Below are 25,085 nucleotides of genomic sequence, written 5' to 3' on the forward strand. Positions count from 1 at the left end.
ACAGCATACCATACCATGACTTAGTCATACCAAAAATTAGATGAGCCACGCCCTCTGCAATATTCATTGCCTTATAGAAGCTCAGTTTTAGTAAGTTTTCCAACTTTTGCCAAGAGGGAACTTTAGATATTGGTCCCTAGATTATGTTCTCCCAGTTTCATGCAGATCGGTCAAACTTCCTAGGAAGAGATCGATTTGAAGTGTTTTTCAAAAAATTCAAAATGGTGGAAAATCTATATAAGCGGAAGTTATGGGTTCTTGAGGCAAATGTGTTCCTCATGAGGAGAGGCATCTCTGTGCAAAGTTTCATGTCTCTACGACATACGGGGCATGAGATATGCCCATTCAAAGTTTGACATTTCAATCGGTTGCTATAGCGCCCCCCTTTGGCCAATTGATGTAATATTGCTTTATTCACATCCTCCCATGACCCTCTACCACTGTGCCAAATATCACATGGATTGACCAAGTCAGTGAGGAGAAAAACGTGGAACAGACACACCAACAGAGTTTTCGTCATTATATAGTAAGATTTCATACATTGAAAAGTATCATATTTCATGTCTCCCTCTGCTGGTGGGCCATCGTGATAAGAGTATGAATGCATAATATGATGTTGATTCGACTAAAGAGGAGACTTGATGATCATTTAAATTCGGTGGGGAAAAAGGTGGATATATCAATATCGGTATTGTTTATTGGTCAAATAAATTGTTACATATCAACATATCAGCTATCAGCAAAAAATCAAATATCATGCATCCCTAATTCAAACTGAACAATGTGGAGGTTTCTCTTTATTGTGGCACATTGTTATAGAAATATGGTATAGATTGTGTTCATATCATCCTTCAGTTTTAGCCATGTTAGCAGTCAGTTGGTCTGTCGGTCCACAACTTAGGACTGAAATATCTCAACAACTATTGGAGCTCAGATTTTATATCTTAATAATCTAAAGCAGATTAATGTTTTAATGAAGGTTATAGATTCAGTCTACTTCTGCACCACTGATACTCTGGCATTTTTCGGTCATTTTCCTGACTCTCTGCTCTTTGGACTTCCTGCTCTGCACTGCTCTGCTGCCCCGAAGGCTTCATCTGTCTGTCAAGGCGAAGAAATGTGGGCAACTCAGACTGGCAGTATTGCTGTGGACAGGCATGGGAGCAGCCAACTAGGTATTAAATAATTGTGCAAAAACTTATGAAAAAAGGGCTGTGGGGAGATAAGAATTGCAAAGAATGCCACAACATACATTTTGTAATGGAGTACTTGAATCTTGTTTCCCCTGGCCTGATTGCTTCTTCGTGACTGAAACTAGTAAAGTCCTGTTCACCCGTCTGCCTCTTTAAAGTCCAACAACCTTCCCTTCATGAACTACTTGAGGTCATCATTTACTTTCAGTGCAGGTCTGACTGGACCTTTGCTTCAAAGCCTCCTCAGCATTCAGGCTGCGCCGTCCAATTTCCAGCTGGTCTGTGCACCTGGGACCCGCCCCCTGGCAGTGATTGACAGCTCTAATTAGAAAGCAAGGCATGGATAAAAACAGTGGTCAGTGATGGAATAGAGCACATTAAAGGTAGGCAGGCTTTTTCTATAGAACAATAAATAGACTCATACAAAAGTAATCATCAATCATCACTCAATAAAAGTGTGAGGAAGTGTATTTATCTGCAGGGAGTCTGTGCTCTGCCTGCAATTTCTTATTATCTTCTTATTTTGCTGTGTTTCCTGAGCACAGCGTGCAGGTGGGCAGACACTTTATTAAAGGTGGTGACAATGGACCAGAACGTGAGCAGCATGCATCCAAGAGAGAGCTACGAAAGCAACCCTTTCTCATGCCAAAGTTCTCAAATACCGCTGCTTGGCTATTGATTTCTGTGTCAGATGCCGACGAAAAACAGCGTCAGTAAATAACGCCACTGGACGACATCAGTTTTAAAAGCCACTGGACAACAATGTGATTTAAGGACCAAAGTCCCAGCAGGGCAGGTGCTGGTCGGGGTGGTGGTGGGTGGGTCCAACAAGTTCTGACCATCACAGAGGACACGCATTCTCACTCTGACCTTGTCACATATCAACGTTTGGTCATGGACTTTCCACCTCCAGATACAACATGAGAAAGCCAGTGTTTGTTGGACCCATCCACCCTTGTCGGACTTTCGCTGCCTTAATTTTTGTTCTTGACCTACCATGTTTCCCCCTGATGCTGACCAGCACCGTCAAACTTTTATGGTGACCATCAGTGTCTGATGCTGGAAGTCACTGCCCAAGCGCCAGATTTCAACGACTTTAGAGCGAGTCTGGGTTGCCAAGGAGGCTGGTGTTTGCTTACCATATGAATGTAGAGCCCAACCATGATGTTTTTCTTCTAAACCGAACTAGCGATGGCCAAATGAAGCCTCATGAACATTTATTCTTTGTTTCCTGAGACCACTAGATGGCGCTCTCTGTTCAACTAAGGGTTGAAAGCACATGAAATTGTCTTCTTCAAAGCGGCTCAGGAAATAAGGAAAGGCTTAATTTGGTCATCACTGCACATTGCTAAAGCTTCACCTGGTTAGAAAACCTTTAGTGTTAATGGTTCAGGGAGTTTTTACTGAAAGCCGAATTATCCGCAGATGTTTCTTCCTCTCCAAAGCAAACTGACTAGGTGATTTACACCGGTGAAAACACAGACTAAATCATTTTCATGTTAAAAAATCTGTGGTGGCATGATGGTGCAGTGGTTAGTATTGTTGCCTCACAGCAAGAAGGTTCCTAGCTCAAGCACCCAAGGTTGGATAGCCCTCCCTCTACGACCCCTGCCAGGATGAGTGGACACAGAAAATAAATAAATGAATTAGTGAATTTTTAAAAATATGTTTTGCGAGGCTTTTGTTGCGTAGGGGCTAATAACTATGGTGGCCGATGTGAAAAGCCTAACTAATCCTATCACCAGTGTTTGGTGTGTCCGTTTTGGACTACTCTAGTAACCTTGACCTGCCCCTTATGTAGATATAAGTAGCTCATTAAAAAAAATCTTATTTTCAGGTGATTAAAGAACAGACATATTATATTCCAATTCTTTCAATATATCCTCCTAAATCCTACATACTGGACTTTTAAGTCACATTTTGAAATCAGGACTTTTCCTTGTAATGGAGGTTTTTTTTGGCTGTATTATTTCTACTTTTTCTCAAGGAAAAGAATCTGAGTACTGTGTACACCACTGAGTAAGTAGGATGAAATGGAAATACTCAAGTAAAGTACAGGTACCACAAATTTGTTGCATTCCGCCATTGAAACAACAGCTCCACTTATGTTTGGGGCACCACAGGGATCTATTCTTGGTCCTATTTTGTTTTCACTTTACATGCTTCCGTTAGGATGCATTATCAGTCATTTTAATGAAGTATCCTACCACTGTTAAGCTGATGACACCCAAACAAACACTGACTGTCACTCAAGAGAGCGTTGTTCATGTCCCGTAAGATTCTAAAGCCAAACCCTGATCTTTTTTACGAAATCCAAGCGTGTGTGTTTGTTGTTGAAGGAAAAAAAAGTCAATTCGCAGTGTTGTACTGATGAAGTGCGTTCATTTGTAGACGTTAAATTTCCTCTGAAAAAAGAAGTGTATTTTGAAAGAAGAGAATGCATATAACAGGCTGAACTTGTCAACAACCAACACACCCTTGCACGTCGTGCGTGGTCGTGGAAAGTTACCAAACGTCAATATGTAGAGAGGTTGGAGTGAGAATGTGCTGCTTTGGATAACCCCCAAAGGTGACCGTAGGGGTACAGGAATTAAGTATCAAGCATTCCACATACTGACTACGGAGGCCTAAACGTGTCAGGTAATACCAACTGGAACAAATTCTGTGTAATTATGATACTTATTATTACTAATATATATTTGACACATATTACTGCTGTATAACTGAACCTGTTACATATGTGTAATGTGTATTTCCATTGCAGATTTGGCCTTAATTTCATATAAGGTGGTATTAAAAAGGTCTTAGGAAGTCTTAAATTTAACTTGGTTATATCTGTAGACACCCTGGATAAGTGCTAAGAATGCATTATTACAAAAAAAAAAAAATGCGTCACATTTTTTTAATTTATTGGTTGTTCTGTATCGAGAAATGAATGTGCAACTTATAAAAAAAGAATCATATAAATGTAGAGTAGTAAAAAGTAGCTTTCCTCTGAAATGCACTGTCAAAAGTAAATATTTTGGCATTTTATTGAACAGCGTTCAGCGGAGAGCGAGGCAGTGTGGGGGAGCAGAGAGAGGATGTGTGGTGGTCTCCTGCCGGTTTCAAACCAGCGTCGTTGCAGTTACCGATGCGGACTCCACGAACCAACAGGAACCAGGAACCAGGCAGGGAGCATCGCAGTGACACGCAGCTGTGAGCTGCACCGACACCGTTGTGGATTTTAAAAACCTCCCTCCATCACCTGTAGCTTCAGCTCTGTGTTGCCTTTTTTTACGGAGGACAGAGAGGAGGGAGAGAAAGAGAGCTCCTTCCCCTCCTCTCCTCTTCTCTCCTCTCCCCCTCCGCAGCAGAAGCCCGCTGACAACAGGATGGGTCGCGCGGAGAAGAAGCAGCAGCAGCAGCAGCAGCATCAGCACCACGAGCACAAGCGTCGCGAGCCGCTCCGTCTCCGTCCAGGTGGCGCGAGGAGGACGAGCTGATCCCGCGGAGCAGACTCAGAAGAAGGAGGAGGAGGAGGAGGAGGCGGTGGTGGAGGAGGAGGAGGAGGAGAAGAAGACAGGAGGAAGGCGGAGGAGGAAATCCCGCGAGAAAAGAAGAGACAGACAGACACAGAAACACGCAGAGAGCGGAGAGATAGAGAGGAGTGCGAAACCCCCGGGGAGAGGGGACTAATCGTTAATTTGGAGGAGAGACGGTTGTTTTTGTTTATTCCTGCGCAGACGGAGAGAGAAGGTCTCCGACAAACAGGTGAGAAACACCAGAGCAGCAACTGTTTCTCTTTCTCAGCTTTCAAATCCGGATTAAAACCCGAATTAACACCTGTAAGCATCCGTGATCGATTAATTAACTCCACCTGTGACCGTTAGGATGTGAGAGGCACGCGGGGGTTGTGACGGCGCCGGCACTCTTGCTACCTGTAATCAATGTTAACCCCGCTTTAAAGGGAAAAATTAAACGTCGGCCATAATGTGGAATATCAGTTTTCAGAGAGCAGGAGCAGCGAGATGTGCTGCAAGACTTTGCTGCGTTTTGTCTCCAACTGCCTCAAGTGCTTTGTGTCCAGTTGTGTCTCAGGTGTGATTTAATATAAAGAGAGGCTGACTTTGTGTCATTCTAACAAATGTTCCCTCCATCCCTCCCACATGTGCTGACTGTATTACACCTTCCCATCACTTGAGCTGGCTTTTCCAGGCTGCATGCTGACAACAAGCTGTGTGGATATGCTGCTGTTTACCCGGAGCCCTGTTTTATTCATGCGGTTCTGGGTGTTTGAGATGGTTTGATGGTGAAGCAGAGAGACGGTGGTGATGCTGGAGTTGCTGGAGAGAGAGAGGGTTTGGCTGGGAGATGCTTTGGGTGACTGGTGGGTGGTTTATGTATCCTGACTATTGACTAATGCTGGAAAGAGAGGGGGTGCAGAGAGAGTGCGTGCGAGATGCTTAGTGTGTGTGTGTGTGTGTGTGTGTGTGTGTGTGTGAGAGAGAGAGAGGGAGAGAGGCGGGCTGCGGAGTTTGTGTGGGTCTCAGTAGGCTCTGTTCCTTGCGCGTTCGGCGTGCGCATGAGATGGAGATTGTGCAGTTTTTACGCGCGTGCGTGCGTGCACATTTGTGCGCGTGCGTGCGTGCAAATGTCCCTGCTCTGTGTTTACATACAGACCTGTGTGTGTGCGCGTGTGTGAGCGCGCATAAATGAGGAATTAAATATACACAAAAAAGAAAAGAGATGGATGGAGCTGCAGAATGTGTGTGTGTGTGTGTGTGTGTGTGTGTGTGGTGGGGTTTTATGCGTGTGCGTGCACGCCGGCGCGCGCTCGCAGGCCCATAGAGTTTTCCCTGCATATTAAACCCTTCGTCAGCTCTCTTAAGTGTTTCCCCTGTCCACCCGGAGGAAAGTACAGCCTCCTTTTTAAATGTCAGGCAAAACATTAAGTTTCTGCTGCTGCAACACACACACACACACACACACACACACACACAGCACAGATGGCAAACGGCAAATCTACAGTATGAGCATCCAGCAGTGGGTGAACAATAATTGTGCCTAATTGTTTCTGGAGATTTTATTAATTATGAAACATCAGCAGTTTTGAGACGTTTGGTTTAATCTGAAGTTTTGTGAGAGAAAGTGTGTTTGTATGAAATAATAAGGATCCTACTACAGTAATTATCACAAAATGACAGAAGTTGCAGAATGATTATCATCTCAGTCGGCGCCGGGCAGCTTTGTGGAGCCGATGCAGCTCGGAGTTTTGTTGGGTTGAAACGAATATGTGGTGAGTTCAAAATAAATCAGCAACAATTTTGAGTCATCTTTCAAGCAAACATCCCAAACTGTAACAGGTCTGGTTGCTCCTCCTAAACACGGGCAGCACCGCTCTGCAGCCATATAGCAGTGATCCACAGCAGCGCCGGGACAGCACCTCAACTCAGTCAGTCCTTATTCACTGTAAAGCACATGTCCTCTCCTTCTCTCGACAGAGTCCTCTGCTCTGTTAGATCGCCACATAGAAAAAGAGCCTCCCGGTTCAATGGTACTGTCCAGGTTGTAGCCAGTGAATCAAAGGAGATTACTGTTCCTGATGCAGCACGGTGGTTGTCCAGTTTATTTTCCAACGCCTGTACATTGGCATTGATTCAGCTGGCGCTTATTATCCTCCATCTTTTCCTCGATGTTCGCTGATGTTTACATTTGAAAACATGGACCTGTCAGGATTTAGGCGAGACCAGGTTGGTTGGCACACGGCTGTTGGCTGTTTTGTGGTCCTTGGAAGGTCGCAGAAACAAAACTGTAACGTCAGAATGTTTGCTTTCTTCACCTGCACTCATCTACTGTGTTAGGTTGACATTTCAGTTTTATAGTCAGGAAAAAAATGGTCTGTGGACTAAACATATTATAAAAGTGTGTCACATAGAGATATTGGGAAAGTGTTACATCTAATTAATAGACAAAGGAAGCTACATTTTGATATAAGATTTGAAAGTCTGAGTGATGGTAGCTGGTTGCATCACGGTTAACAAAAACAAACAAAATAAAAAACACTGAAGTTGCAGAGGACTTTTACTTTGACAAAATTAAGGACATTTACACCATAAATTGATGCACAAAAGGCACAAAGTGGTGCAAAGTTGGGTCAGTTGTGAGTGATTCTGGGGTTAGGTGTTGTAACTGTTTTGTGAGATAATTAATTAAAAACGAGGTTTATATTGTTGATTTGATTAAAAAGATTATTTTGAATAATCAGTGACAAAAGTAATCAGACACTCCGACTGATAAAGCAGTGTGTAAGATTTAGGGGGATTTAGTGGCATCTAGTGGTGAGGATTGCAGGTTTCGGCCAGCTGAAACTTCTCCCGGTTAGAATTCCTTCGATGTTTTGAATTACCCACAGAGGTCTCTTCCTCTCCAAAACAAACAGACCAAGTCATTTAAGCCTGTTAAAACACTAAATGAAATCACAAATCAGGGTTTCTCCAATGCTGCTTGGCATGTTGGAGACAGGCAGCTAGCCTAGCACCTGCTAATCCTTTTCTTTTTTTTTTTTTTGGATAACTTAAGATCCAGACTTTCAGGAGGTTTTTACCAGGAGCCAAATCGTTCGCAGAGGTCTCCTCTCAAAAACAAACGGACCAGTTGATTAAAACTGGTGAAAACACTGAATAAAGCAGTTTCATGTTAAAAAAGATTTGTGTTTTTACGACGCGCTCATAAACCACAGTGGCAGACTTGAAAATGCAAAAACGTGAATGACCCTATCTAGTTCCAGTGTTTGTTTTGTCCGTTCTGGGCCGTTGCCGATGCAACATGGCGATCTCTGCAAACAAGACCCCGCTGCATATATACATATGAATGACCACCCGCTTGACGGGGCTGTTTGGCACAAATGCACACCTAACTTTAATTACAAATCACCTAATTTTAGAAAACAATTTTGCACATTAAAACATAGACCTGAACCTTTCATGTGCTGCTGGTTAGAGTATAGAGAGAGGGAATGACACGCAGCAAAGGGCCGAGGGTTGGAATCGAACCTGCGGCCCAGAATAGTCTAACATAAATTATGCCAGAGACGTAAAGCAGAGAGTGAAAAATGTGCCAACCAACCCTGGTCTCCCGTACTGCTTCTCTCTGTTTTATGCCATTGAAAACTGCATTGAGTTCTTGAGAGTTGGTCGAACTTAACAAGAGCTCTGTGAACTTGTGATGGGCACGTTTCGCTATTTTCTCACTCTGTTTAGGTTAAACAACTAAATAAAAAGTGTCGCTATACATGTTGACAGTGAAACAAATTAGACGTGGCACTAATCAGCAAAACCCAACAACGCCGACTAATGAGACCCCACAACAAATCATCTCTGACGACCAGACTTTGAGTCAGTACGTCGATCCACCTCTGTATTGTTTTGACACTGAACGTCTCCCGAGACGCAAAATGTCAGTCTTCTTGTTTTCCAGCACTGATGTTTGTGCTGATGGTGTTGATTGCGTAACAGATCACACTTGAGCGATCCCCCCCGTCCCTCTTTCTCATCTTTTTCTTGTGCGCCATCCAAACGTTACCTCAGCAGCTGCAGAGATGGATGCCTTTGAAACACTGGAGCCAATCTGGTACGACTTCCAAAGCAGGCGTGCTTGTGTGCCTTCCCCCTCGTAAAGCGCACGATAAATAGGTTATTTTGTGTTGCGAAACAATGGTGCAGCGTTCTTTAAGCGCATAAAGAGTGCTGGGACAAGACGCAGGAAAAAAGCAAGGCATGAAAAAGAGTGATGAAACCGAACAAAACTGGAGCACTTTGAGACAGGGCTTTAACATGAATGTTTGTTTAAAGAAGGGATTTAACAGAAGACGGTGGCTTAGTTCTGTGGAGTGCAAAGAGGGAGCAAGACTCGGCTGTCAGACAGACGGGGAAAAAAATGGATCATATCTGAGCTCTGCGTCAGAATAATAGATTAAAACTGTTTTAGGACTGGTCTCCAGTATCTGCTAGTTCTCACCAGTTTGTGCCTCGGGATGGGAAATGTCAGCACTGGCAGGATGAGTGGTGTCTCTTGCTTTAGCTTTGCATCATTGGACGCAATCAGCAGATGGCTGCGGCCTCACTGATGAGCTGAAATATAGAGACGTGGAACAAAAGCACCTGGAGCCCAGTGTCTATATGTGGTAATATTACACACATATAGCCCTTAAACAATGCTAAAACAGGTCATTTTTTCAGTGAGCTCCAAAAAGCGCTGTATACCTGATACAGAAAGCGTGTTTTCCTATTGTAAACATCTGGGTAACATCTGGTTAAAGGTGCCCTGTGGGAAATAAACAAGTAAATTGATGTTTACATTCAGTTTTTCTCGCCCAAACACATTCTGTCACCTCAATGTGTTTTCTTTCCTCATAAAACGTTTGCAAAGCCTGAAATATTTTAAATGCTGCATTGTTTACTTCCATGTCTCTGAGCTTGCAGTCTTTTTTTTTTCTTTCCTGTTGCTTTGTTGGCACATTGCGACGTTGCTTTTGGCGTCAGCGCTACCAACTGTCGATCAGTGGAAGAGTGTGAAACTGGCGACAGGGACGTGGATCACACCGCTCGCCTGCTTGTGGGTGTGCACGATACAAAAAAAAGAAGAGAAAAACAGGAGTCACTCGTAAAAGTATTGCTTCACAGTACGAGTCAAAGTTATGTTGATCTTACACCACGTTACTTTTCAAGCAATGTCGCTGTCACAGGCATATTTCCAATGTTGGAATAAAACTACAAGAGATTTCCGTCTCGTGTTCTCAATCAGTTGATGTATGGTACTCAGTCCGAGCTGTCTTATCCAGTCTTTGTATCGTCATCGTCATTTTATCATCAAGTTTTAGTCTTGGCTTATGGAAATACCGAAGTTTAATGGTGTAAACGTTGTCAACAAGCAATAGGTGAAGTAGCAAACTGGGCAGACAGCAAACATGGAGGGGACATCAGGGAGGCGCAGGAACGTAAGTCTCAGTTCGGAGTTGTGGAGTGAACAACAGTCGCTGTTTAGTTCGGTGTGTATCCGATCCACCACTCTCGGAACCCATCGGATGTATTCGGCATCTGACTTCCAGCAGACGGCGATACAGCCTCTGGGGGCAGACCACCAATTTTTGGCATTCCGGTTTGATTTGGGCGGAGGAGGTGAATTTCCATTTCCGACTTCCATTCATATATAAGTAAATATACTGAACCATTGCGATGGAATCAGAGTGTGCAGTGACGCCAATTATGTTCCGCCTCGTTAGTTCCCCGCACGGACCATTTAACCTGGCAACAACTGCAGCCAGCTCAAACGTGGTTGGTCAATATCACACGGACTACAAACAGCCTACAACCGGAAACCAGGGCTCTTCTGCTCTTCTTCCGGAGGCAAGATCTCCGGGGTTTGCCTACAGACTCTACATTCACTGAATGTAGAGTCTGTATATAGAGACTAGGGCTGACCCACCAACCAGTGTCATGACCAGTCAAGCTCAAACTACCTTTAATTTTCATAACCATTGTCAAGTTTCCCTTCTTTGCGATTACTTGCCCCACCCTAGTATGTTATACCTGTGTCTCATTGCGTCCCTTGTCCTAGTTTATTCAAGTCCCTGTCCTCGCTTCATTTGATACCACATTGTCTTTACCTTTGAATAAGAGTTCAAGCGTTTCCCAGAGAGATCCTTGTCGATTGGATACCTTTGCCTGTGTTATTGACGTCCAGTGTACCGACCTGAGCCTGCTTCAAGACCCTGAACTTTAATCTCAGTCTATGAGTCGGCTTTGTGAGTTCTTCACCTGTTCGTGACAACCAGCACTTAAATTTAGTGAGACACTAAATGTTTGAAACAGTTCACCTCTCATTCCCACAGTCTCCGCCCACCAATACAGCAAACTTGAGTACAAATGCTTTTTTATCTTTATGGATTACTCTGACAAGAATACTGTCTACATATGACGTCTCTTATCTTGTGTTTCTAGAGCTATGTGTATTTGCAGATATGTAAGGAATTGTTGATATGTCATATTTAGGGACCTCGGCTGACACCCCTGACCTAAATCCAACAGGAAGTGAGCTAGTGCCTCTGAAAGTAACATGAGGAAATGTGGAGAAATTGTCAGCTGTGAGCTAGAGTGGAGAGGGGTCTAAAATCGTCTAAAACCTTTGTCTTTAACTGTCTATGGGAGCTGGAGGCCAAAACGGTGGGAGTCCGAGATCCCTCCCAACGCTGCTTGCAGCTTTAATTTAAAATGGAGTTTGGTGTAATGCTTTCCACGAGGAGCAGGATGGGAAATGACCTCCAATGGAATCTAGGTGTAGTCTTGCAAATAGTGACGTGGAAGATCCCCAGTCTTTGGTAAATCGAATCTAAACTCAAACTGACGTCAGAATTTAGTCATTTCAAAGTCATTTTAAAGTCTCTGTAAGCTTTAGGGAAAGATCGTGGTCGTGGTTAAAAGAGGAAAGTACTTGGATGAGTTCAGGGGTGGATGTTGTGTTCATGGTCAGGAGAAATCAACGCTGAGTGTTGGTAGGACTGAATACAAACCTCCCTCCTCAGGGCATCTGTTGCGCAATAGTAACATTATGATACTTGTGTTATTGATAAATGATGATCACTAAAGTTTGATAGCAGATGGACGTCAACGTAAGTTGTTTTCGGCATCTGACCAGTACTGTTGCTTTGCCTGTGAGGACAGTCTGCTCTTAAAGCTGTCACACATCTGTTGTTAAGTTGATATGAAAAGTAAAAACAAATCATGTGTTTATGTGCTACTGAATTAAAAAACTAGCTGATTTTACTGACACAAATTTATTGATGTATAATTTACATTTTCTGCTCATTGCCCTTATTGGCAAGTTCTTCGAGCTGCAACTGATGCAAGATGCGATGTTGTTTACTGGAAACTGCTGCGGTCGGCAACTTTTTGCAGTTGGAAGCACAACAACATTTGGTTGCTTGCAGTGACTGAAAAATCTGACCTGGAAATCTGTTATTCTCAAAGCAGAACCTCCAAACAGTCTGTGGTTCCAGCTCCTCAGATGGGAAGATTTGCTGCTTTTCTGTGTGTTATATGATTGTTAATCGAATATCTTTGAGTTTTAGATGCTGATCTGACAAAAAGAAGGTTATTTAAAGAGGCTACTTTTGACTCTGGAACCTTGATTTGGGCTTTGTTATATATTTTCTGACATTATGTCGTCTAAACACAGTGGTTCCCAACCTTTCCCCTTAAGGCACCCCTTTTTATCATGAAGTAAAGTGACGACCCCTGACTAAGTGACATATTTTATTTATATTACATATTATAATACCCTTTTATATGATTCTCTCTTTTCTTTAATTTGAGACAATCATACAAACTTAAAAGGCTTCTTCTTTGAGAAATTCAGTGTTTGCTTGACTTTTGTTCTGTTAGCTTTTCAGTGGTTCAACTGCGAACTATTCTAATGCAGGATGAGGCTGTTTAGCAGAGAGTGAGAGCTCTGTGATGATGTTGAAATATAGGCTGACTGTATATGATTTCAGAAAGTTTCCTTACATCTCTTAAAATCAATACGCGACCCCCTCGTGAAGCTTTGGCGACACCTTGTGGAGGTCAGGACCTGCAGGTTGGTAACGAGTGGTCTTAAGCCCAGGTGTTAAAGGAATACGCCGACGATTTGGGAGTTATGCCCTTTCTTTATCATTTTCATATTGAGACAACATGATCGATATCTTTTTGTGTCTGTACGTCCAGTGGCTGGGTCTCAGCGGTTAGCATTGCGGCTTAGCTTAGTGAATACAATTGAAGTCTATCGGGGGTCAGTGGCCTACGGTAAAAGTGAACAAATAAACGTTACAGAAACCCTGAAGCTGGTATTTCTGCACGTGCATTTAAAATAAACATGTTTAAACGTTAATTCGAAAAACGAGTCAGTTTTAGAAGAAGTTTGATACATGAACTATAGTGTGTTTACGTCCTGCGCGGAGGGATACACCTGTGAGCAGGCACAGGCACAGACGTAGCCTGTAAACAAAACTCAGCTGTTTATTTAGCCTAACGATACCTCCAGCATATAGTGGCTGCAATGGACGACTTTGAACGCGATTTTGAGGAGTTTCTTGTAGCGGACACAGACCCAGAGCCATACCTGTTTGAGCTGGAGTACACAGATGAGGAACTCCCAGGTGCTGGATGCTGAGCGGGCAAGAAGAGAGGCTGAATCCTCCGACGCAGCGGAACAGCAAGGAGCCGAGGGGAGACGGAGGCCAGGAGAGGATTGGTGGTGTAGCTGCGGGGCTTGCCAACCTATGCCTACGGAGGTGGAATCATTTTGCTGCACAGAATGGGATTCGGTGCTGCCATCGTTGGGGAGATATATCATCAGGAGGAAAACCACCGCAGAGAGTGCATCACAAGGAGTGAAAACTTTGCAGCAATCACTAATCCTGGCGTGATTGAAACATTTTTTCATGTTCCTAAGATAAACTGGGAAAAAAACACCCCAGGCCTGCAGGAGCTGATGGACAGCTTTCAGTCGAGTGAGTAATATCGCTTTATGATCGTCCGTGTCGTGACCTAGCGTACCTGTCCCAGAGCCAGCTGCAGCTGTTGCTCACAGGTGTATCCCTCCGCGCAGGACGTAAACACACTATAGTTCCGTGTATCAAACTTCTTCTAAAACGACTAAAAAGGACTCGTTTTTCGAATTAATGTTTAAACATGTTAATTTTAAATGCACGTGCAGAAATACCAGCTTCAGGGTTTCTGTAACGTTTATTTGTTCACTTTCACCGTAGGGGCGTCCCCTGCAACTTCGCTGGTCAAATCGGCGATGGCTGGTTTTATAACATAAAGCACGTCACCTGTTTCTACAGCCAATCAGCTTGTAGTGAGGTCCACTGGTCAAGTCAAAATGACCGCAGACGGCGTGTTCGCTTGCTGCAGCAGGTGCTCCGTCCCCGCCGAGCCCTCTGTTTCTGTCCTCACGGTGTGCCAGTGTGGGACAATGGGTCGCCGCTGCTGCTCGCTATATGTGCTTATGCCCCGCCCACACCCACATTCTCACCGACTGATTAATTGCCGCTGGTTATTTATATTACTGTGGCGTATTTATAATGAATACAGTCCATCTGATGTTCGTTTTGTTTCTAGTTTTCGCCGTTTCATCACTACTAATGCAGCTGTAGCCAGTACAGAGTTGTTGCATAGCGATGATACACCATCTCATCTAGTTGCATTGGTGTGAACCAGTAGGTGCCTGTTTTTAATCGTGTCGCTGTGACTCTTTGGTCTGAACTGGGCTTGAACAATCAAAGTGGTAGTGTTGTTGGCGCCGCTGTTGCAGAGACAACCAGATCGCTAATAGCCTAGCAACCTAGCCTAGCAACTACCAGCAACACAGGACACGCTGCGTTTTGTTGTCCACGGTTACTTCAGTTGTTCCAACGTCTTGATTCTCTTTGGCAACTGCAGATAGCTACCAGGGAAAACAAAATTGGCGCACTCCCTTTGTGCCGTAAGTTACGACTCTGATTATAATCATCAGCACTGGGTTAATAGTGGTGTGTGTATATATGTGTGTGTGTGTGTGTGTGTGTGTGTGTGTGTGTGATGAGCAGCAGCTTTCAGCCTGACAGAAAGTTTCAAATCCTTTTTTTGGTTTGCGATCTTGCTCGTCTCTGACCTGTGTGGGCGAGGACTTTTTTTTTTTTTAAATATCACAAGCCTCTCTCTCCCTCTCTCTGTCTTTCCATCTCTCCTCCCTTCCTCTCTCTCCCTCTTTCTTCCTCCTCCACTTTTTACTTTCCAGCAGATAGATGGAGGGAGAGGTGCTCAGCTTGTGATTGCATTGTGCAGCAGAGTGAAACGCAGGCGGCACACTTCATCCCACCGTGGACGCTCCTCTCTGTATTTCCCTCCATCGTTCCCTGCTGATCGTTTTCCTGTACTCTTCCATCCCTCCGTCTTTACCCCCTCTGCAATTCGTCCTCCTTTCTCTGCACTCATGTTTCCTTTTATTTCCCCTTTTCACTGCTCTTATTTCTCCGTCTGCTCATCCTCCTTTTCTAATTTATTTCTCCCTTTCTCCCTCCCCTCCTTTCCTCCCTCCTTGTTCTCCTCTCGGCGCTCCACTTGACGTCGAGTGTCTCGTCCTTCTCACGCAACCTCCTTTTCCTTCCTCTCGTCTCTCCCAACTTATCTATTTCGGTTCAGATTCCACCTCTTGTAAGATCTCCTCCCTCCTTCTCCTCCTCCTCCTCACTTCCTTTTCTTTTACAAGATCCTTCTCTGCTCTCCTTCACTCCTCCTGTTGGAGCAATAACTCCCCACTCATTTTACACCCCTTTCTTTTATCATCCTCCCCTCACCTCCTTCTCTATTTCTTATCTCTCCTGACCTCCTCCTCCTCCCATCCCTCTTTCTTCTGGTTGATACGCCACTCTTCTCCTCATCTCATCTCTCCTCTTGTCTCCCTTTATCTCCTCATTTCCTCTCCTGTCCTTGTCTCATCTCCTCTCATCTTCTCATTGTTACTTTTCTCCCCATTCTTCCTCTCTCCTCTCCTCTCGTCCTTTTTCTCTTCACCTCCCCCTTCTTTCTTTTCTCATGTTTCCTTTTCTCCTCTTTTCCTCAGTCCTCTCCATGTCTCCTCCTCCTTTTTTGCTCTCTTTCTGCTCCCTCTTGTTTCCTCTCCTTGTGCCTCGTCCTTGTCTCATCTCCTCATCTTCTCATCCTCACCTCTCTTTCCCTCTGTCCTCTCCCCTCTTCCACCTTTCTTCTCTTTTCCTCTTGTTTCCTCCTCTCTTTTTCCCTCTTTCCTTCAGTCCTCTCCTTGTCTCCTCCCCTCCTCTTGCTCCTGCTTTTTTCTTTCTCTCCTCTCCTTCTTTCTCCTCATCTTCTTTTTATTCTGCTCATTTCCTCTCCTCTTGTTTCCTGTCCTTGTGCCCTTCCTCTCATCTTTACTTCTCTCCTTGTTCCCTTTCCTTCTTTTCCCCTTTCCTTGTCTGTCCTCTTTTCTCCTTTGCTCCTCTCCTCCTTTCTCTTCTCTTCTTGTTTCCCCCCTTTTTTCACTCATGTCCTAGGTCCTCTACTTTTCTCCTCTTGTTTCGTCTCCTTATTCTTCCCTCTCGGCCCTTCCTTCTTGCCTTCCTTCTTGTTCTCTCCTCCCTCCTTCTACCCTCGTCTCCTTCTTATCTCCTCTCCTTTCCTTCTGTCTTCTCTTCTCCATTTTTATTCAATTTTTTCTTACCTTAACTCATCTTCTTGTCACCTCCCGTCTTCTCTTATCTCCTCTCATCTTCTTCTTTCCTCTCTCCTTCACTTCACTCCTTGTTCCCTCCCCTCCATTATTCCTTGTTTCATCTTATTGCTTCCTCCCTTTTTTCCCCTCTCCTGCTTTTTTCCTTGTGTCCTCTCCTCCCTCTTCCTTCTCTCCTCCTCATGTTTCCTCTTCACGTGTCTCCTCTTTCCTCTCCTTGTCTCCCTTCTTTCTTCACTCTACTTTCTGTTTCCTCAGCGTTTTTCACCTTCCTCTCCATGTCTCCTTCATTCACCTCCTCTCCTCTCCCTGTCTCCTCTCATCTCAGCGATGCTCCTTTCCTTTTCTCATATCTTCTCCTTGTTTCCTCTCCTCCTGTTTTCCTCACCTTGTCTCAAGTCCTCATCCCATCCCGTCTACTCTCCTCCTCTGTTATGATACCATTCACAATGACCCTCTCAGGAGGCAAATCATTGCAACCTATACCATTGTAGATTACCTCACACACACACACACACACACACACACACACAAATAGATACTATATATTCATATATGCGAACACACTTGCAGGCGCAAACACGCATTTGAACACAGGCAGCTGAGTAATGTGTTGCTGATGCATGATGGGGACTGCACGACCAACATGTGCTGCAGTGCGCACACACACACACACACACACACACACACACACACACACTGAGAAATGCATTTGTAAGCCTGACTAACAATGATGTATATTGTACTTAGAGAGGGCTGTTCTCTCTGTTATGAACTGTCTTTCACACACACACACACACACACACACACACACACACACACACACACACTGAGTTAATGCAGTTGTTTTGATGGTGCAGGAAGCGGTAGCTCTATTAATCAGAGAGTTACGTCACTGATCGCACACGCACACATTCACATGCTGCCTCCCTCTGTCACCCATGCTTTATTAGCTACACACACACACACACACACACACACACACACACACAGAGCTGGTAGTAGAATCGTATTAATCAGCAAGTATAATGACATCATCACTTTTGTAACAGCAGCATCGACATTGTCCTCTACAGAAGCATCTGCCAATGAGCTGGAGGATGCACACACACACACACACACACTGGTGATCACATTTACAGTCACGTATGTAGATTTTTGCCTCACAAGCGTTGTATGCCTGTCAAGACTCACCAATTTCCCAGTTACTCTATGGGAAGTAAAATGCCACACACAAAAGCACATGGTTAGGGTTAGAAAAAATAACAGGGCTGGCTTTACGTTCATACTGGAAGTGAACATCAGCGTCCCGGGCAGAAGTCAGTCATTGACTACGTTTACATGCACACCATATTCCTGTATTATTCGGAATATCCTCAATATTCCCGTTGCGCATACATGTGCATAACCTGATTACAGTCATGTTCCGGTTGGAGAATATTCCGAATAAGACCGCTGGCATATGCCTGTTTTAACAAGAATATTGTGACATGTATGCACCTTAATCAGAAAATGCCCCATACCGGAATATTCAGTAACGTCTACGCATACTCGATTCGCAAGAAATCCTGGGTTGTCGGTGTTGTTATGGTTATGGCAAGCGGGGAGAACAGCAGAACTGGTTTCGTGCATTCATCCACAGACTCCGGGGGGCTCTGGCTGGCGTGAACAGCATAAGCTGGAAGGAAAGGTCCATACACTCGTCCGCCTTTTCATCTCGCTCTCGTCTTCCATTGTTGAGGACAAAATGGATCAGCAGGAGTGAAGTTGTGGTGCGGAAACAAACATTACAGCTTCTGTTCACTGTAAACAACTTCTTCTTCTCCTTCTTCTTCCTCTGTATTTCTGGGAGACCAGGCGCCTATAGGCGTATCGCTGCCCCCCGCAGGTTGAGTGTTGCATTAGCCTAAATAAGAGCATTTCTGGTAGGCCAGTAGCCCGGGGTCTTTTCTGGAATATGTCAATTTACACGTAAACGGAATAATCCAGTTGCTGCAGCGCATATAAACACCTTATTCGGAATGTGTGCATGTAAACGTAGTCATTGTTGGACCCATCCACCACACCTCCCACCCAGCCTACTCAGATTTTTTGCCCCCTTAACTTATGTTGTTGTCTGGTCGCGTTTTGCCAGACGCTGCGTATCATGCCGACGTGAAAGAAGGCTTTTTTGTCTGTTTCTGACGTGGGGTGTTCAGTGCGATAGCTACACTATATAATATAATAAACAAGCTAATGCCGCTAACGACAGATCATAAATGTGCCGAGACACTAGATATGAAACATTTGCAAAATGTCATTTTGCAGAAGTGGCCCCCAGGCAACCCAGCAAGCATTTTTTGGTTTAAAAAACGTCTAATAGCCGTCTACATGAAGACCTGACGTCTAGGCTAAATCACAGCTGAATTTGGGCTGTCAGTGAAAAGTTGGTAGACGTCTAACCATAGCCAAAGTGTAGACGTCATCAATTATACGGCTATGTAGAGACCATGTCCAAAAAATGGAGATACACATAATTTAATTACTGTTGACTCTCCATACGTGATTGAATATCATACCGCACGCCATCTGCAATGGCGAAAATTACATTTAATCAATTTCAAAATTAAATCAGCTAGATTTTGGTTACATGTAGCTAGACTAAATCAGAGCTAAATATAGCCAATATGTTTAAATCACGACTATTGCTTGCTGGGAAAGTAATTGGAGTATCCCTGGTAGAGTTCTCAACGGGCCCAAAAATTCAACCCGAAACCGATATGACCCGAAACCGGCTCGCCCGACATCATCACATACAACACTGGGTCCGAGCCTGACTGAACCTGAGTTTTTTTTTTTTTTTTAAATGGAAGGGGTTAAAAAATGATGCTCCCCCTGTGCGCATCAGCAGTGTGGCTTCCCTGGCTCAAATACAGTATCTTTAATCACTTAAAGTCAAGCAATCATTCATGTCCCAAAATAATATTACCAGGCAGACAGGCTTCAACGTCAGCGTGGGGGAGAGCAACCATTGCGCATCACGTAGCGCTGCGCCGCTGCACTTAATGAGCCGCAGCCACTCTTAACACTCTTCCTGCACCTGAACGCTGACTGACTGAACTTCACTCACACTTCACAGCAGCATATCTTGTTTTAGTATTATTGTTTTTTTCCTCAGAACGGAATTCAGCATTCTTTATTTTTATAATTCGCACACACACACACACACACACACACACACACACACACACACACAGCAGACGATACTTCAACTTCAACTCAAACACTTTATTAAAAACGGTAACTATAACCTTCAAATATCAGCAACATAACATTGAATAATGAATGGATTCGGAATAATCTTAACAGACATGCATATTTTCTTCCTCACAGGCTGCTGAATATCTGTTTAGCCTTTTATAATTAAACATTTACTCTTTAATAATTGGCCCAAATAATACATAAAAAAATCTCCAAATAAAAAACAAATAAAATTAGTGACTGCTGTGTTTTTTAAAGTCCGCTTTCGTTAGGAGGACCGGCTAGCTGGGAATCCCAGGAGCAACACGGCACACCACAGAGCCTGAATTTAAATGTACACTATTTTAGTCGCTTATTAACCATGCCAAATATTGAAAGAATTGCAATGAACATGTACTACCTACGTAAAGAACGCTTCTTTACAACACACCGTGGAGGAATAATAATGCGTCCACGGTGTCTGGTTTGAGGCGCGTGACAGAACCATGGAGCACAGTGTCACAGTGCAGTAGCACCTTGAAATGAGGTGCAACTTAACAACGCAGCCTTTCACCAAAACACTGCTGAGCTGCACCAACACGTTTACCTGCACTGCCTACTAAGCTCATACTGCTCATACTGTATATACTGTATCTGGTGCATTCCACATTCTGTATTTTATTCTGTATATTCATCTGAACATCATCAAACATGATGTTGAATTTAAGTTCACTGGATTTCCTACTGTTTTTGTGGTTCTAATATTGCACCTAGACATTTCCCCCCTTATCTCTGTCCCACTGCCTCGCCCTGATTCACACCAGAGTCGTCTCGGTGGTCGTTGCCTGGAAACATTAGCTAATTAAACATTTTATCAGGAGTCACGAGGGACGACAGGGCGCCTTCCTGGTCTCCGGCGAGCAGGGTTTAGTGGTGTCGTGGCCGTTTACTGGAACACAGCAGAATCGGGACAAGCTCAAGCTCCCACACTGACACCATAAAACAAGACTGTTCACTTCTGGAAATGAAAATGATGTGCTGCACAATTAGTAGAGGAATAGTAATAATGCCTTGTCTCTCTGTTGTCTCACTCTGACGCTGAGACTCCAACGCTAATTTGAAATGCATGAGGTGTCCTCTTTGACCTCGAATTCTGCCGCTCTTTGTCTCGCCTGCTTGTTGATGAAGACGCAAATCAACCGGCAGTGTCCAACAGCCAGCTGCAGGTATTATAGTAGAAAGAGCCGCACCATGGGATGACCTCAGGGGGCCAGGACTTCCTGTGCAGGCAATTAATGAGCTAATGTTTCCCCACAATCCAACACAATAAGTAGCATTTTCGGCTAATATTGATTAGGAAGAATTATGTTTGGGTCTTTTATGGAGGGTTTTTATGGTTTTGCAGATACCACATTGGTATTCACTCCAACAAATAGAGTTAATGGACGTCTGTAATCAAGCAGTTCTCTTTCTGTTGGTGAGGTAACCATTACGGAAATCTGGCTTGTTCATCCACGGTGTCCATGTGGCCTGTGTCAAGTCAAGTTTCAGTATCTTTTTAAGGTGCCAGAAGTCGTGTTTGTGTTTCAACAATCTGATTTAATCCTTTGGTAAACATTAGGATGGAATGAAGCTATGACAAGATGGATTGTTGTGGTGCTTAAAAGAATACTTCACCCCCATTTGTGTGTCAGTTACTCACTCTGTGTTTCATTAAATTTGTGAGGAAAACTTAGTTTTGTGGCTCTTCAGCTCTTCTTCAGTGTCTCCCTGGGGCTTTGACAAATAGCGACTAATTTTTTAGGATTTCAATTTATCATTGTTGTAGGCCTGAAGAAATTACACACCTATGTGCCAATTAAATTTTTTCTTTTTTCAACATTTTGTCAACTAAAATGTGTGTCAAACATCCATGGCCTGACGGCTTTTTCTCCGAATTTTGCCAAACCTCAAGAGTGATGGCTCCCTGTCGAGGCTCACTATGGATTCCGAATCCAAAAAAGTAAAGTTTCAGAGGAGAATAGAGAATTTAATAGTGTGTGGACAGCTTCATTTGCCGATACCCGATCCGAGTATCGGCACCGATCATGTTATTTTTTACAAAATCGGAATGGGCAATAAATGATCGGAGGAATGAAAACAACAAAAATGGCCAGGTTTTTCATCTATGTTGTTCATTGTTGCCTCCGCTTTCCAATGTATTGTAACGGAGCGTCCTGGGTTCGTCTAACTGAGTGCAGCTAATAAGCAATAAACCGACAGGAGTTGAGACAACAGGTTCAGCGGCCACCGATAAGCTTTTTGGATACTATTTAAATAAAAAACAAACCTTATGGGACAACTTGGATACATTCTTTTTTTTTTTTTTTCTTTCTTAATACTCCGGAAAGTATCAGATCGGACTCGGTTTCAAAATAAAGGACCCGGTATCGGATCAGATGCAAAAAAAAATGTGATCGGGACATCCCTACAATTAATGGATTAATCCAGAGGGTGATCCACAGATTAGGAAAGTAATGTTAAATTGCAGCTTTAAACTAAACTGAAAAATTTTTCTTCTGTTCCATATCCTAAAAAAACTCATAGTTCCCATTCATCAAGACCGATCTACAAATGTGTATTTTTGTTTATGCATATTAACAGTTTCAGTGGCCATTTCATTCACTTTTCAGCTCTTTTGGGCTCTTTTTCATGTATGCTGCATATTAAAATCACTGCACGGATGATTACAAAGTTCCCTCAGGGTCAGGCTGATATTAATGCCACTTCAATACAGAATTGAACTAAACCAAAAGCACCATCAATGGACCGACAGTAAGAAAGCTACCAGAGAAAGTATTCCCTGAGTTTTGTTCCCGCTGGCAGTTCAGAAGTGCTCTGACAGATGTGAGCATTTGTGAGCAGCAGACTGTAGTCGGTGATTCCTCTCAGGGCTGGGCCTCGACCGCGGACATTTCGGACCCGTCACACTAATGTCAAATTAAAACTGTCAGACAGCATCAATTATGACACCCAGTATGTTGAGACAACAGATGGCTGGGAAACAGCAGTCAGTTCTATCAGTTGCATTGCTCATTTTTATTGTGACCGGCAGCAAGATGTTTAAAAAAGTGTTTGATATTAAGTGACATTTCCTGTTTATTTAAAGTGCCAGTGTGGGAACTGAGCCAGCTCAGTCACCACAAGAAAATGTTGGCAGTGTCCTTTTCTGCAAACCAGGGATACGTCACATTTATATACATGAATATGGATATGAATGTGAATATGAATATGAGCTGAGTGTCATCTGGAGGTGGAGTCGATGATGGCAAGATGGCTGCCAAGCTGCTGACCACTGTTTCCAGTAGCTTTTTAGCTGCCAAACATGCATGTTTTTAGCAACCAGTTGCTGTGTTCTCACCAGAATAGTGCCATTGAAATCAGCTGTTTTTTTTTTTTGTTGTTGTACAAAGATATCACTGCATTTCTTGCAGGGATCGTGCCACAAAAAGGGGGCGGTTTTTACTGAGACGTTGCTGAATTTCTAGCCAGGTTAGCACCATGAAAAGATGTTATTTTACAGAGATATTGCTGGGTTTCTTGTGAGGATAGTACCATGAAAAACAGTTGTTTTTACAAAGATATCACTGCATTTCGTGCAGGGGTAGTGCCACAAAAAGGGGCTGGTTTTTACTGAGACGTTGCTGAATTTCTAGCCAGGTTAGCACCATGAAAAGATGCTATTTTACAGAGACATTACTGGGTTTCTTGTAAGGATAGTACCATGAAAAACAGTTGTTTTTACAGAAATATTGCTGCATTTCTTACGGGGATAGTGCCACAAAAAGGGGGTGGTTTTTACTGAGACGTTGCTGAATTTCTAGCCAGGTTAGCACCATGAAAAGATGTTATTTTACAGAGATATTGCTGGGTTTCTTGTGAGGATAGTACCATGAAAAACAGTTGGTTTTACAAAGATATCACTGCATTTCTTGCGGGGATAGTGCCACAAAGCAGCAGGAAAACCCCTGAAAGTGGGTATTCTAGGCCAAACCATTTTAGGCTTAGGTCCTAACCATAAGCAAGTGGCTTTTGTGCCTGAACATAACCACACATTACTCACAGCATTGTTTAAAGATAAAGAAACGTCAACTTCCAATGTATCGGCTACATAATAACATATAAATGTAACGTGTCCATGGTTTGCTGAAATGCACAGAGTCAACATTTATTCTAGCAACTAGGTTGTCTGAGTGATGCCTCGCTCTGCTGAGCTGCCCAGCTACATAATGTTTCTATTTATAGAAGAATTAGTTTAACAGGTTAGCGTCTGTCGGTTTGTTTTTGTTACATCACAGACTGACACAACACGCTGAAAACTGGCACCACAGAAAGTTCTTCCAGCAGATCAATCACTGTCACCGTTTTATAACACTCATGCACACACTTGTACTTCCTCACTCTGCTCGTCACGCACACTCACACACACACACACACACACACACACACACACACATACACACACATGCACACCTGCAATAACATCATGAAGGGGTGTAATGTCAAATTGTCTGGAGAATGCTGTCTAGACATCTGATGTACAGCCTTTGACCTCTGCAGCTTAGTCATCAAGGCTTTGGAGGAAGGTGTTTCTATCTGTGTGTGTGTGTGTGTGTGTGTGTTAAAGAAAGAGAGTGTCAAAGTCAAACAGATAGAGCTATGTAAAGATTGAGATCAAGAAATGTTGATATTACTCATCAGTTATCATTATTGGTCCGATTCTTAATAGATTTCCTAATAGACTCCTGTTCAATTTTCTTTTTGTGGAATAAAGTAGGTCTACAGGGGTTTTTAAGCGTCAACACAACTCTTGTGTTATCTCTGAGTCTGAACACAGTGTAGATATAATGAGTTAATATTTGTACAGCACTTGTTGTTTCAGCATGTTGCTGCTGTTTCCGCCCTTACTTAAAAAGATGATTTCACAGACTTTACAAACACCATTGTTGTCGTCTCGCTTTGTGATATGAAACCTGCTTTGGACCGTTTCTTCCTCTCTGCCATGACTTCTTTTTCCAAGCAGCGTAGACACCATTTGATGTTGTTGTTTTGCAGTGTGAAACTGTCAGAAACACATGCGGGGTGTAGATTGGACGCACACGATTCCAATAGAATGGACAATTTGGAACTGGTTCTCAACCGGAACCATCACCACCAGTTCTCAATTCCCATCCCTACCTCAGATACCCCTTTTCCACCAACATGGAACCAGTCCTGTTCCAGTTTGCGCACTTAATTATGAGTCTTTCTGAGCATTGCAACCAAAAATAGATTAATTTTTCTGTAATGTGCCAGTGTTTGCCATTTGACTGATTATTTTGACATGCAAAAAGGACCACTTGAATCAAACCCGCAGCCACTGCAGCAAGGACATTGCCCCTTTGTATA

General features: G+C 43.5%; 1 protein-coding gene across 1 annotated transcript in view; it reads left to right on the top strand.

Annotated features, from left to right (window-relative positions):
- The first annotated feature begins 4,799 nt into the window (after positions 1-4,799).
- The window catches only part of trpc5a (transient receptor potential cation channel, subfamily C, member 5a), a 233,634-nt gene continuing 213,348 nt past the window's right edge, over positions 4,800-25,085 (top strand). The window contains exon 1 of the mRNA XM_033609364.2: positions 4,800-4,946. The gene's annotated coding sequence lies outside the window, so the exon portion shown is untranslated. The remainder of the gene's footprint in view (positions 4,947-25,085) is intronic.

The sequence above is a fragment of the Epinephelus lanceolatus genome, chromosome 22 (assembly GCF_041903045.1).
Source record: "Epinephelus lanceolatus isolate andai-2023 chromosome 22, ASM4190304v1, whole genome shotgun sequence".
NCBI lineage: Eukaryota > Metazoa > Chordata > Actinopteri > Perciformes > Serranidae > Epinephelus > Epinephelus lanceolatus.